At 44.0% G+C, this 14,504-nt stretch overlaps 1 long non-coding RNA gene across 1 annotated transcript in view; it reads left to right on the forward strand.

Annotated features, from left to right (window-relative positions):
- Positions 1-14,504, forward strand: part of LOC134378337 (uncharacterized) — a 33,212-nt gene that overhangs the window by 11,330 nt on the left and 7,378 nt on the right. The window contains exon 2 of the long non-coding RNA XR_010023627.1: positions 6,677-6,849. This is a non-coding gene — a long non-coding RNA (uncharacterized LOC134378337). The remainder of the gene's footprint in view (positions 1-6,676; positions 6,850-14,504) is intronic.

A 14,504-nucleotide genomic window follows, 5' to 3' on the forward strand; every position in this document is an offset into this window, starting at 1 on the left:
CCCTGAGGTGCTGGCATGGTGTGCCTGGTTGTGGGAGGGAGGTCCAGTCCCCTTCTCCATGCCTTGGGCCCCCAGGTGGGGCCCGGAGGCACTGTCACAGCATGCCTGGTTGTGGGAAGGGGGTCTGGTCCCTAGCTGCTAGCCCCAGGTCCCTGGGAAGGCCCCTAGGCATTGGTGGTGTGCCGGTAAGTGGGAGTGGGGTCTGGTCCTTGACTACAATCCTTGAGTTCTGGGTGGGGCCCTGAGGTGCTGGTGGTGTGAGTGGTTGTGGGCAGGGGTCCTGCCCCTGGCTTCATGCTTCATGTCCCCTGGTGGGCCCCAAGGCATTCATGGTGTGCCTAGGCTGGAACTAAGTTTTTGTCCTTTGCTTGCTTCTAAAACAGGGGAACTTCCTGTGAGAACCAGTACTTGAGCTGTGCTGTTGAGCTAAATTGCTGCTTTGCTGCTGTTTCCCTAGGGAAGTCTTTATGTGCAGCTCAGGTACTTCCGGCTCTCCAGATACTTGGTGCACCTGGGTTGTGTAGAAACTGATCTGGGCCTGAATTTTTTCATCAAACTGCACCCCATGGAATTCTGCATTCCTGACCAGTCTCCTCTGAGTGGTCCTGCGCTGATTGCGGGGCGGATTGGCTGTCCTTGCTGTGTCCCAGTGTTCTCCCGCTGGGCCCATCTCCTCCACTACCCATGCTCCAAACACTTCCCATGGGATGGGCCCTGAGCTGGTCCCTTGTGATGACTCACCGGCCTCTGAGTGGCTCCCCTTTTTCAGCTGTTCTGGCTCCTCACTCTTGCGTGAGTCCACGGAAACCCCTGTTAGTGGTCTTGCTGTCCTGGGGGCCACCAAAGTCCTCTTCTCCCTTTCCGCTTCCAAGTAACTCCATCTAAAGGACACAGCTGCAGCTTCTGCCAGCTTCTGCTCCATGTGCTCCAGCATTAAAGCAGCCACAGCCCAAAACACTGAGAGCAGTTTTTTCTTTCTCTCTTCGTGGTTTCTGCTGCCTTCATGAGTTCCATAGGTCTCTCTTCCTCTTCCCCTGAGCTCTAGTGGCCCCAGCGTGGCTGATGTTACATTTTTATAGTTGTAAATTCGTTGATTTTTGGGAGAGAGTGATGTTGGGGACTGTCTATTCCGCCATCTTGACCTTCCGGTCAAGTTTTTAAAAGGAATGAAATTCTGACACAAGCTACAAAATGGATGAACCTGGAAAACATTATGCTAAGTGACATAAGCCACTCACAAAAGGACAAATACTGTATGGTTCCACTTATATGAGGTACCTAGAGTAGTCAGATTCATAGAGAAAGAATGTAGAATGGTAGTTTCCAGGGAATTTTGGTCTTAATCCTGAAAAACACAACCCAAACACCATAATCCGAATGTTGAAATCCCAAAAGATCAAAATCCCTAAAGTCTAAAATCCTAAATATCACAATCCTGAAAGATCAAAATCCTATAAATATGAGTATAATTCTGGAAAAAAATAACAAAAAATTCTTTAAAAGACAGTTATTAACATTTCATTTTTTATTTTTTCCTGCCCATTTATTTTCATTTTAAAGAAGATTTATTTGAGAAACATAAACACATGACAGAACTTCATAGACAATGTTACACAATAAAAATAGGCAAAATAACATAATACTTAGATATACTAACAACAGTCACACAAGTATAACAGTTATGAGCAGACAAGCCATATTCATAAGGAAATAGGTCAAACAGTGAAACGTATAAATACTTATCACTATGTGTAATTGTATGCACCCAGTTTTATAACTGCAGTCATCTGAAATATTGCGGCGGACAACCTAAGTCTTTTGACGAGATCAATCAATAACCATGATAGGTCACCATCACGTATGCCATTGCCCTAAAGCCAAGATCTCAAGAAATGTTTTCTCTCACCAACGTAAGTGTACAAAAAGGACATCTCTTCATTTATTGAGGAAGTTTCGATGTTTTTAAAAGTCAATGTTGTGACTTTTAATGGATTAAAATTTCATGGATTAAAATTGCAAAAAATGCATAAAACTAATTAGAAGTCTCTAAAAGTCTTTACACAGTTTATAGCTCCATTACTGGAAATAATGCAAAGATATACTACATAGGATAGTGAACTGTAAAGAATACTGACAATTTAAAATAGTGAGAAAAAAAAACAAAAACAGAAAAGAAAAAAAAGCCCACAAAAACTAAAAAGAAATTCAAGAAATTTCAACATTCAGGATTTTAGTCTTTTGGGATTGTGATTTTCAAGATTTTAAATGTTAGCGATTTTAGACTTTAGGGATTTTGATCTTTTGGGATTTCAGGGTTGTGTCTTTCAGGATTGTGACTGGCACAGGTTTCTAGGGACTGAGAGGAGAGGAGAATGGGAGTTATTTTTTCATGGGTACAGAGTTTCAGTTTGGGAAGATGAAAAAGGTTCTGGAGACGGATGGTGGTGATGGCTGCACAACAGCGTGAATGTGCTTAAGCCACTGACTGTGCACTTAAAAATGGTGAAATGGCTAAAATGGGGGTGGGGAGGGACTGGCCAGTTAGTTCAATTGGTTAGAGCACAGTGTTATAACACCAGGGTTAAGTGTTTGGATCCCCTTACTGGCCAACCGCCAAAAAAAAAAAAAGTTTATATGCTGCTTATAAAAGACTTACTTTAGATCCAAAGACTCAAATAACTTGAAAGTGAAAGAATGGAAAAAGATATTCCATGTAAAAAGTAAGCAAAAGAGAGCTATGGCAGTTTGCTCACTTGGGAGAGCGTGGTGCTGACAACACCAAGTCAAGGGTTAAGATCCCCTTACCTGTCATCTTTAAAAAAAAAAATTGTTGCACAGGACAAAGGAGGACATTTTATATTAATAAAAGTGTCAATTCATCAAGAAGACATAGCAATTATAAACATGTAAACACTGAACAACAGAGTCCCAAAATATATGGAGCAAATATTGACAGCACTGAAGGGAGAAATAATTATTTTAAAATTTCTATTTTTTATGTATTTATTTGTTTGTTTTTGGCAGCTGGCCAATACAGGGATCAAACCCTGGATCTTGGTGTTATTAGCACCATGCTCTAACCAACTGAGCTAACCAGCCAGCCCTTTTTTGTTGATAGAATCAAAGAGATTTAATCTTTAGGAGTATGGTGTAACTGAAATTCTCAAGATTGCTCATGGTGGTGTGACATGGTACGACCACTTTGGATAACTGTTTAGAATTTTCTTCTAGATTTAAACATGAATCTAACTAATGATATACCAGTTTCACTCCCAGAAAAAAAAGTACATCCTCAACAAATGTAAGCAAGAATGTTTATAGCAGCATTATTTATTTTTTATTTACAAATTATTTATTTTTTGAACACATAATCATATATAATTATGGGGTATGAAGTAATGTTACGGTGTGGAATGTATAGTGTGGAATGGCTAAATCAAACTAATTCACATATCCATCATCTTAAATATTTATCATTTATTCCTCCTGTCCAACTGCAACTTTGTACCCTTTGACCAATATCTCCATTCCCCTGACCCCTCAGCCTCTGGTAACCACCATTCTACTCTCTGCTTCCATGAGTTTGATTGTTTTAGATTCCACATATAAGTGAGAACATTCCGTATTTTTCTTGTAATACTTCTATAATAATAGTTGGAGATCTCAATACCCTGCTTTCAATAATGGTTAGAACATCCTAGACAGAAGATCAGTAAGGAAACAGAGGACTTGAAAAACACTATAAACCAACTAGACCTAACAGACGTATACACAACACTCCACCCATCAGCAGAATATACCTTCTTCTCAAGTGCACAGGGATTGACCATACTGACAAAACATTTTTTTGTGTGTGTGGCTGGCTGGTACAGGGATCAAACCCTGGACCTTGGGCAAATCTTAATAAATTTAAAAATCTCCCAACAAAGAAAAGCCCAGGACTACCAGGACTAGATGGCTTCACTGCTGAATTTTACCAAACATCTAAATAATTAACACCAGTCCTTCTCAAATTCTCCCAAAAAATTGAGAGGAGGGAACACTTCTAATTCATTCTAATTCAGTACTACCCTGATACCAAAGCCAGACAAAGACACAAAAGAAAAGAAAACTACAGGTCAATATCCATTATTAAAATAGGTTTTAGCCTATAAAATAATTCTCAATAAATTTATTTTATTTATTTACTTTTTTTTTTTTAAAAAAAGATGAGCTGTAAGGGGATCTTAACCTTGACTTGGTGGTGTCAGCACCACGCTCTCCAAGTGAGCTAACCGGCCATCCCCATATAGGGATCCGAACCCGTGGCCTTGGTGTTATCAGCAGCACACTTTCCCAAGTAAGCCACAGGCCAGCCCTATAATTCTCAATAAATTTAAAAGAATTGAAATTATACAATATATTTTCTGACCACAATGGGATGAAATTAGAAGTCAGTAGTGGAAGGAAAACTGAAAAATTCACAAATGTGTGTGGAAAGTAAACAACACACTCTTAACCAATGGGTCAAAGAAGAAACCACCAGGGAAATTATAACATACTTTGAAAACACACCAGTGAAAACACACCAAAACTTATGAGACCAATGAAAACATACCAAAACTTATAAGACCAATGAAAACATACCAAAACTTATGGGATTCAGTAAATGCAGTACTCAGAGGGAAATATATATCTATAAATGCATAAAGATCTCAAATCAACAACCTAACTTTATACTTTAAGGAACTAGAAAAAGAAGAGCAAACTAAACCCAAAGCCAACAGAAGGAAGGAAATAATAAAGATTAGAGCACAGATAAATGACATAGAGAATTTAAAAAAAACAATAGCATCAATAAAACCAAAAGTTGGTTCTTTGAAAAGATAAAAAAAATTGACAAAACTTTAGTTAAACTGACTAAGAAAAAGAGACAAAAGATGCAAAGAACTAAAATCAGGAAGAAAAGCAGAGACATTTCTACTGGGGTTATTACTACTTGCCTTACAGAAATTGAAAGGATTATAAGAGAACACTATGAACAATTGTATGCCAACAAATAAGATAATCTTGATGAAATGGAAATTGCTAGAACTACACAAATTATCAAAACTTACTCAAGAAGAATTAGACCAAGGTCATGGGTTCAGATCCCTGTACCAGCCAGCCTCCCCCACCCAAAAAAAAAAAAAAAGAAAGAAAGAAATAGAAAATCTCTACAGACCTCTAATAAGCAAAGAGATTGAATCAGTAATCAAAAATCTCCCAATAAAGAACAGTCTAGCACCAGATGGCTTCACTGGTCAATTCTACCAAACACTTAAAGAAAAATTAACATCAATCCTACTCAAACTCCTCCAAAAAATCGAAGAGGAGGGAACACTTCCCAACACATTTTATGAGGCCAGCATTACTGCTACCAAAACCAGAGAAAGATTCCACATGGAAACTACAGACAAATATTCTTTATGTATATAGACACAAAAATACTCAACAAAATACTAGTAAACTGAATCTAATAGCACATTAAAAAGGATTATACACCATGACCAAAGGGGATTTATCCCAGGAATGTATAAGGGTGGTTCAATATAAGAATATCAGTGTCATATACCACATTAGTCAGACAATGTGGACAATAGGACAATAACATATCCGACATGTGTTATTTGTTTGAATCTATCAATAATAGTATTTGTGAGGTAGATATCATCAGTTACATTTTGGAGTTATGGACTTGGAGATTCCAAGGTACTAAGTGACTTTACGTCCCAAGGGTAGTGAGTAGTGCGGGCTTTGGGCACCTTGAGCCAGCATGGCAAGGATGAACGTAGGGAACATGATGGTGGGCAGCAAAACTACCCACATGATCATCTCAATGGATGCAGAAAAAGCTCTTGACAAAAACTAACACTTTTTCATGATAAAAACACTCAGCAAAGTAGGAATAGGAAGATAGCTTTTTCAGCAATTTGTATTGGAACAATTAAATATCTACATGCAAAAAAAATCAACTTGGATCCATACCTCACAACAGATACAAAATTTATGATGTATGATACCATTTATAGAAAACTCTAGAAAATGCAAACTAATCTATAGTAACAAAAAGCAGATTAGTGTTTGCTTTGGGTTGGGAGGTGGGGGTCAGGAAAGAAGGACCACAAAGGGGTATAAAGAAACTTTTGGGCATGATGGATATGCCCACTATCTTGGTTGTAGTTATAGTTTCAGAGGTGAACATGTAATGTCAAGACTTTTCAAATTGTGTGTTTTAAATATGTGCTACTCACTGTATATTAATTATATCTCAGTAAAGTTTATTTATTTATTTACTTATTTTTAAAAAGATGACTGGTAAGGGGATCTTAACCCTTGACTTGGTGTTGTCAGCACCATGCTCTCCCGAGTGAGCCATGGGCTGGCCCAGTAAAGTTTTTTTTAAAATGTGACAAATAGGGCCGACCCCGTGGCGCACTCGGGAGAGTGCGGCGCTGGGAGCGCAGCAGCGCTCCTGCCGCGGGTTTGGATCCTATATAGGGATGGCCGGTGCGCTCACTGGCTGAGCGCGGTGTGGCCGGTCACAAAAAAGACAAAAAATAATAATAATAAATAAAATAAAATGTGACAAATAAAGAATACCTTAAGAAAAAAAAGAATGGAGCACCCAGTGGTGATCAGTCCCTATTTATTTTAGAAATGAGTTAATGGAATTAATGACTGGTGAGTCTACAGACCAACCCCTGGAGACCGGGAAGGGAGAGACTCTAAGAAACAGGAAGCAAGACTGCAGCAGAATCGTGTTGCCCACCATCACGTTGCCCAGGCTTAGCCTTGCCAGGCTGGCCTGAAGTGCCCTGATCCCAGAAGGTACTGCCTTCCAGGCTTTTTCCTTCACTTTTTTGTGGAATTACTTGGTGTTCCCTGTGCAACCCCTGTGTTTTCCCACCTCCCTGCCTTTGTTCCAGCTGTCCTTCTACCACTTCTGCCCGCTGGAAGCTCATCTGTCTCTTGTGGGAGGCCAGAGCAGGGGCCAGGTCAGCCTTGGGTCCCCACCCCATTCTGGGGTAAGGGGTCAGTGGGGTTGAGGCAGAAGGGGATCCCACAGTCCTGGTCCCTACCTTTGTGATGGCACTGGCAGCCTGAGGAGGTATGGCAGGGGGCTCCTGGAGCAAGGCCATCACTTTTGTTGTTTTAGGGCTTTCTTTGCTTCAGAGCCATCCTAGGTGCTTGCAAGTATGGAGTTCTAGGAGCAGGGCCACTCCTCGCCTGGCCCCCGGTCTCTGTCCAGCCCTGAGCTTGCCATGACTTTGCCCAGGTTCCTCCATGGTGGCTCCTCCCCAGTCCCCCAAACTGAAGGGCTCCTTTCTCAAACGGGTAATTTCTCTGTAATAGGAGATTCATCCTCCTTCCAATGGGCAGGGCCAAGGCTGGGGGAAGGGGACAGGAGGTGCCCATGGTGGGCCTCCATATCCCAAGGGATAAATGAGGAAGGACCAAGTGGAGTCCTGAAGACATATCAGAGGGAACCCCTAACTGGCCAGCCCAGACAACACCAGAAGCCTGACTTGCGGGATCCTTGTCCTTCACCCCAGCTTTCCTTCACCTTCCAAATCTGTTCCACATCCAGCCTATTTTTCCTCTTGTCCTGTCTCCTCCAGGATTCAGCTTCCTCCACAATGAGGTGGGGCTGGAAGCACCTGCCTCTCAGGAGAGATGTAAAGGTCAGGCCCCTGGCCCTGTACAGCCATTCGTGTTCAAGGAATTGTCTGAACTGATGAAAGTGTTTTGTAAATTGGAAAACACTAGAGAAATATTAGCCGTTCTAATTGGTCCACTTAACTTCCTCAGACCAAGTTCTTCCCAAGCAAAACAAATTCCCCTCAACTCCCTCTCCCCACTAAACTGCAAATCCCCATAACTGCCCTCCTTCCTCTTTTCCAGTCTCAACCCAAACTTGGCTCGCCTTGCCCATCCCAGGCACAGGCCTGGCAGGAAGTGACCAGCCTCCATTAGTTCCTGCCCCAGGTCTGGGAAAGTTCACAGGATCCTGAGCTGAGAGATAAGGGGAGTAGCAGGAACCATGCTTCCTCCTGAAAAAGCACCTTCACCTCTTCCCCCCTTGCCCTCCAGACTCAAGGCAGGAAGAGAAACCTGGGGAAAGGGCCTCGGAGGAGAGGCCTCCATCATGTGTCCGTTCTCATCAGTCAGTGGGTGTCACCTTTATCCCAAAGAGAAGAGCCTCCTTACCATGGCTCTCCCACCTCCTCCACCTGCTCCAAACTTCTCCCTCCCCCGGTCCCTGGGGGCATTGTGCCTTTGCTCCCAGGTTTTGGGGAAAGCGAAGGGATGTGTTTGTGAGGGGGTATTGAGAGGACAGGGTAACACTGGGCACACATTCTTTGTGCTGTGGACACCCCCAAAATGCCAATATGGCTCTTTGATTGCTGCAACACACATTTCCTAAGTACATGCTCGGTACCACTCAGCTGGACACCAAAACTGGAAGGCACCTTCAGAATGGGGGCGTCAGAAAGGGACAAAGCCCAGCTTAGGGGGAAGGATCTCAGATCTCTTCCAAAGGAGGGCACAGAACACATGAACCATGAAACGGTGCAATGGTGTAGGATGCATTTGCAGAACTGCAAAAAGTTCATGAAGACAGAGGAAAAGAAGGATGAGGCGCGGCAATAAATTAGTCTGGTGAGATGGGCAGGGGCCAACTCACAAAAGATATTGGGTACTAATCTAAGGAGGTGGAACTTTACCCTGAAAGCTATGGGTGGGAACAGAACCAGAAGTGCTGCCAGGAACACCACGGGGGGAAGAAGGGTTCAGTGAAGTCAGATGAGAACAGACAGCGGTCTTTGGACTTGTCAATGTGGCAGTCACTAGCCACTGACGGGCAGCACTGGAGGCAAAGTGGAGGGGAGGCATGAACCTGTGGTGACCACATGGTATATGGTTTTCTCTGGGCAGGCTAAACTCCTACATAGAAGGGGGTAAGAATGGATGGATTAATTCAGGGTTGGGATTCTGAGGGAGACTGCAGTGGAAGGACATGGTGACAAGAAAGATGGAGTAATTAATGATGAATGAGTGAAGTGATGAACATGGGACCTAGATCTGGCACTGGATAGAATTTGGTGGCCAGAGTGGGATAACTATTTTTTAAAAGATTTTCATGCCAACAGAGACAGGGCAGCTAGCTATTTACAGCAGGACCAGTGATCTATATTCTTCACTCAGGGTTCCAAACTAGAATACTAGTGAAAAGTCCCATTGTGTCTATCTCCAGATCTGTAAAATAGAGAACTGTACTAGATGATCCCTAAAATCCTTCCAGCACTATTAGGCAGTGATTCACTGCTATTGTCTTATTTGTATCCTCTTTACACCTACCTTAGTGTAATGACCAACCTTACACCCTCAATAAATGTTTGAGTACTTGATGGTATTTCTCTCACACAGTCACCTGTCAGTGTCTAGGTACATCAACAGTGCCCAACCTGTTGACTGAGTGATGGTGAGTGATATCCTGAGGAAGCCCCTCCCTTTGCCTCCCTAGCAACCCTTCCTGTGAAGTGTTTGAGGACCAGATGCAATCCAGCCCTCAGTCGCCACCTCCCTACCTTCAGATTCCTCTTGCCATGGTCCATCTTACAGTCTATAGTGACCAAAAGAGAGTACTGCCAAGTGGGTAAGAGGGCAGGTTCTGGAGTCAGACCCCTTACGTTGACTACAGTTCTTCTATTACTTTGGATATGTTACTTAATGTCTATTATTTTCTCATAAAAGTTTTATGACTCATTTTTCACATTTCTGAATTTATTTTCATGAATAGTGTGAGGTAGGGATCAAATTTTATTTTTCTTCCATTTGGCTAGTTGATTGTCTCAATACTATTTACTAGAGAACTCATCCTTTTCCCACTCAGGTGCATGGTTCTTCTGGGTCTTACAAATATTTCCACACATGCATAGGTCTGTTTCTTGGTTCCTTGCTCTGTTCTGTTTCCTAATTTATTTCTATTTCTACCTACCTAGTCTCATTTTATTCTCATTTATCACATACTTTAGTTACTGTCTCTTTATATTGTCTTGATACTGAAAGAACACAGAATTTCCCTTCTAGTCCCCTGTTTTTCCTAGAAATTTCTCCAAATTGTCTCAGACATCCTTGGTGCTTTACCCTATGATTTTAGAATTAAGTTTGTCTAGTTCTTTTAAAAAGCAGCTAATGTCCCTATGCCTCCATTTCCTTTACTATGACCTATGCTTCTTGGGACTGCAAAGACTAAGTGTAAAGCAATGAACACAGCACCTGGCATTAAGATCTTGAACACAAGAAACACTCAGTATCATCTTCCCCAAATGCTCAACCTGACGCAGTCACTGTCCTGTTTTAAAACCTTTGTTGGCTTCCCAGTCATGCAGAGTAAAGTTCGAGCACGGTCTGCCAAGCCACCTGACCCCAGCTTTCCTTTCCTGCAGCTCCTCCTGCCTCTCCCTTCTTCCTGCCCACTACTGCTATCAGGTTCCAGACCCAGCAAACTGTTACCCGAGCATAGCACCCTGCCCTCCCACATGCTATCCCTTCAGCTGGGGATCCTCCTCGTCCCTCATGAGTCCTCTCAATCGTGCTTTTTTTTTTTTTTTTTTTTTTGGTGGCTGGCCAGTACTGGGATCTGAACCCTTGACCTTGTGTTATGACACTGCGCTCTAACCAACTGAGCTAACCAGCCAGCCCTGACTTTGTCTTATTTAGTGAACTCAGCACAGCCCTTGGAATTTCCCAAACAGGTGCTACCATTTAATGATCACACCTCAACCCTGGTGTCACATATACTCACTTATTTACCACTCACAGTGACCCTGCAAAGCAGGCTTTTCCCCCGCTGAATAAGAGCAACAGGGATGGTAATTTGTCCAAGATTGCAGAGCTTGTCAACAGCTGAGCTGAGACCTAAACCCCGGTCTAATTCCAACATTCACACCTTGTATTACACCAGGCATACTTTTGACGAATGACTGTCCCTCCTCCCTTTTCTGAATCCCTTACCTCCATCCCATCCCTCCATGATCCTCCCACCTGAGCTCTCTCCAACATCCACCACCCCACCCCCTGAAGCTTACTCTACCCAGCTTGTCATCTCTCCCCTTTCATGTCACCTGTCACCCAAGCAAGTGCCTCTGTGGGGACTATGTGTTCTGGGTTTAGCACATTGCTGGTATTCAGGACACAGAATACAGAGCCTCATGGCTGTGTCCTCAGAGGCTGAGACATTAGCTGAGTGTCACGAGACCAAGGGATAATGCAAACAAGGCCGTGACTTATAACACTAGACTTTCTTGGGCACAGTTATCAGGTCTTTGGAGATGGCAGCCAGCCTGACTAGGGGATGAGCAAGAATTCTGCCAGCTCGAATTGGGTTGGGTAGTCAGAGCTACTATCCGGCATGTTATGAAAGGTGGAGGAAGTGCAGTGCTGCTTTCCAGTGTCTGCAGCTGCACTGGTGTCCTTCGAGCTGACTTCCTCTCATCACCCAACCCCAAAGTTTTCGGGGCCTCTTTAGATTCCTCTCCCTATAGCCACAAGTTGTGCAGGCTGTTGAAGGACAGGGCTGCAGAAAGATAATCCCCAGTTTTGCATTTATCCTCTGAGAATAAAATGAAAAAGCCAACATGGAGTAAACATGATAGTGATGGGCCATCTGTAGAATGGTCTACAATGATCTGACATGGGTGAGTGGAGCTCCAAGAACACCCAAATCTCAATTACAGGTAACCAGTTGGTGGTTTCCTGAGTATATCATTTGTATCAGCATCCATAAGCTCATAGCATCATCATGCACACTAAATCTGACCAAAAAAGTCTCCTTTGATAGAGGAAGGAGGGGTAATCATCAAGGAATGGACAAAGGAAGCCTGTAGAATCAGGATTTTAGGAAGAAAGGGCACCCTGCCCAGCTGACAGGGAATTTGTCCTGTGGTGGAATGAAGCCAACAGGCTACTATGGGCACATACATTAGTCTCTTGTGAGTTAGGTTCAGGTGAGTCTTGTCCTGGAAGTGACCCTCTTCCACTGACCACATCAGGTTTCTTGTCTTACAAAACTTGGCCAGTGGTGATGCCACGAGTCCCATCCTAGAGGAGCCAGCCTGTGTCGGACTGATACACTGTTTATTCTTGCTTCTGTATCTCTCTTCACTGCCAGGTCCACGCCTTGAATCCACATAGCCTCAGGTACAGTATCACAACAGCTTCCAGCCTGCTCCTCTCCAAGTTCTCCTGCTGACTCCTCTCAGACAGGCTGATACCACACAATTGCCCTGTTCAAGAGCACAAGCATGAAACTGCACTCCTCAGACTAGCTTTTGTGGTTTTCCATAACTCGACCTCATTGCCCTTTATTTTTCATTACAGCTCAAAATGCTCGTTTCTATCGTGGGTCTGGGGCAGGGGACAGCACACAGCTCATTTAATGCTGCTCTCTCACTGATGACTCCCGCCTGTTCTCCTTTGCCTGCAAGTCCCACTACTCTACAGCTTCAAAAACTGGCTCCAGGGCCGGCCGGTGGCTCACTTGGAAGAGTGTGGTGCTGATAACACCAAGGCCATGGGTTCAGATCCCTATATAGGGATGGCCAGTTAGCTCACTTGGGAGAGCGTGGTGCTGACAACAGCAAGTCAAGGGTTAAGATCCCCTTACCAGTCATCTTTAAAAAACAAACAACAACAACAACAACAACAAAAAACTAGCTTTAGCCCTTCCCGACTCCACCCCACACACAGGAAAGCAATTTCTTCCTATGTTTCCTTGTTGTCCTGACCATGGCTCACCTTTTCCCCTGCCAGCTCTTTTGGTTCCCCCTACAGCCTCCTCAGCACTGGGCACTGGCAGTATACCCAGGGCTCTCCTGGGCACGTTGCAGCAGGGCTGGCAAAGGGAACAAAATGCTGATTCTAACTGCAATTGGCTTCTCCACTATGTTCCTCACTTGAATTAACCGCAAATTTTCCATAGGGCCTCCCCTGACTTCCAGGGCAATTCCCAAGAACCCAGCAGAGGAATTGGTATAAAATCAAAAGATTGAGATGAAGGCCTCATGGGAAACTTCTGGAAAGAAGAGACCAGACACTAATAGGGATGTGTGTGAAATACTGGTTTTTATTGGTTGGCACAAGATTACAACCTACAATTCCAATGCCCTTCCCTCCCACACAACTCAAATGGAAAGAAACTGATTAACACATAGAAAGGAACCACAGGCTCACAGGTTTAAGCATGTTTTTACAAAAAGGAATGGGATGGGGTGGTGGAATTTTAGGGGTAGTACCAAAGCTCTCTATACTATAGGGGAGGGGTCTGCCTGTCCCCTGCTGCTGGCTTCACATAGGGGGACACATCAGTAAAGAAGGGGAAGGGTGCATGTGGCTGGCCTGCTATTAAAGGAGGTAGGGGGCATGGTATCTGCTGTATGCCTGTCTGGGGTCAAACCTAGGGCTGGACCAGTGTCCCTTTCTTCTCAGCCCTCCTCCACAACCCAACTGTACTTCTGGCTGCAACCATGGAAAGGAGGTGTGAAGGAAGCCCAAACTCCCACTTTGAAAAAAGGAAACTGGAAAACTCAGTGTCCTTTTGCCTTCTCTGAACCAAATTCCACTCCCCTCAGCTGCTGAGAGCACTGTAAAAGTCTTCCTTAGGAGCCCTGTGAAGACACTGGGGAAGAGGCCAGACCTGGGCAGATGGCCCTGAGTGGGCAAGAAGAAAAGCTTGACTTTCCATGCAGTACTAAGCAAGGCTGTTTTGGGGGGGGGGGGGGGGAACAAGACCATGCACTCAATGGTCTAAATCCTGGAGTGCATCTGCACTGGGGGTAAGGGCACTGGGGGTAAGGGCAATGTTACTCCCCTATGTCCCTTAACCCTGCACCAGGTGCAAGAGGTTTATGGACCACAACCAACCCCTCCTTCCCTACAAGCACCATTCCTTGGATTCCCCAGTTTTGTTAAGCTCATATGGGGTTATTCCTGCCACCCTCTACAAAGATGACTCAGTCTGCTGGCTGTTCCATTTTCTACCCTTTCTACAGTTATGAAACACACTACTTAAACAGGTGCTAGATATGCTCTCACTCGGAAGCCCAAGGGACTAAGTGACCTAATGATGGGAAGGCTAAATTGTTTGCTTTCCTGGGCAGTCCTGATGGAAATGGACTGCAGCAAGGTTCTGGTGGGATTAGAGCAGTCTAGTTTGGGCCACTCTGTGAATCCCCAGGGGACTGGGTCCCTGGATCTCTGGCTCTCTATCTCAATTTTAGAGATATTCACTGGACTTGACCATTTAAGCCTCAACTAATGTATGGGCACTAGAGGGAAGGAACAGAAAGACTTCTGTTCTTTGGGAAAAGTTAAACTCAATATATCTCGGCCACTTTGCTTTAATCCAAGGGATTCCCTGGAAACACGTGTTGAACTTAGCCAAGAGGAGACTGCATCTGGACAGGACACCTGTGGTAGGG

This window comes from Cynocephalus volans, chromosome 5 (assembly GCF_027409185.1).
Source record: "Cynocephalus volans isolate mCynVol1 chromosome 5, mCynVol1.pri, whole genome shotgun sequence".
Classification (NCBI taxonomy): Eukaryota; Metazoa; Chordata; class Mammalia; order Dermoptera; family Cynocephalidae; genus Cynocephalus; species Cynocephalus volans.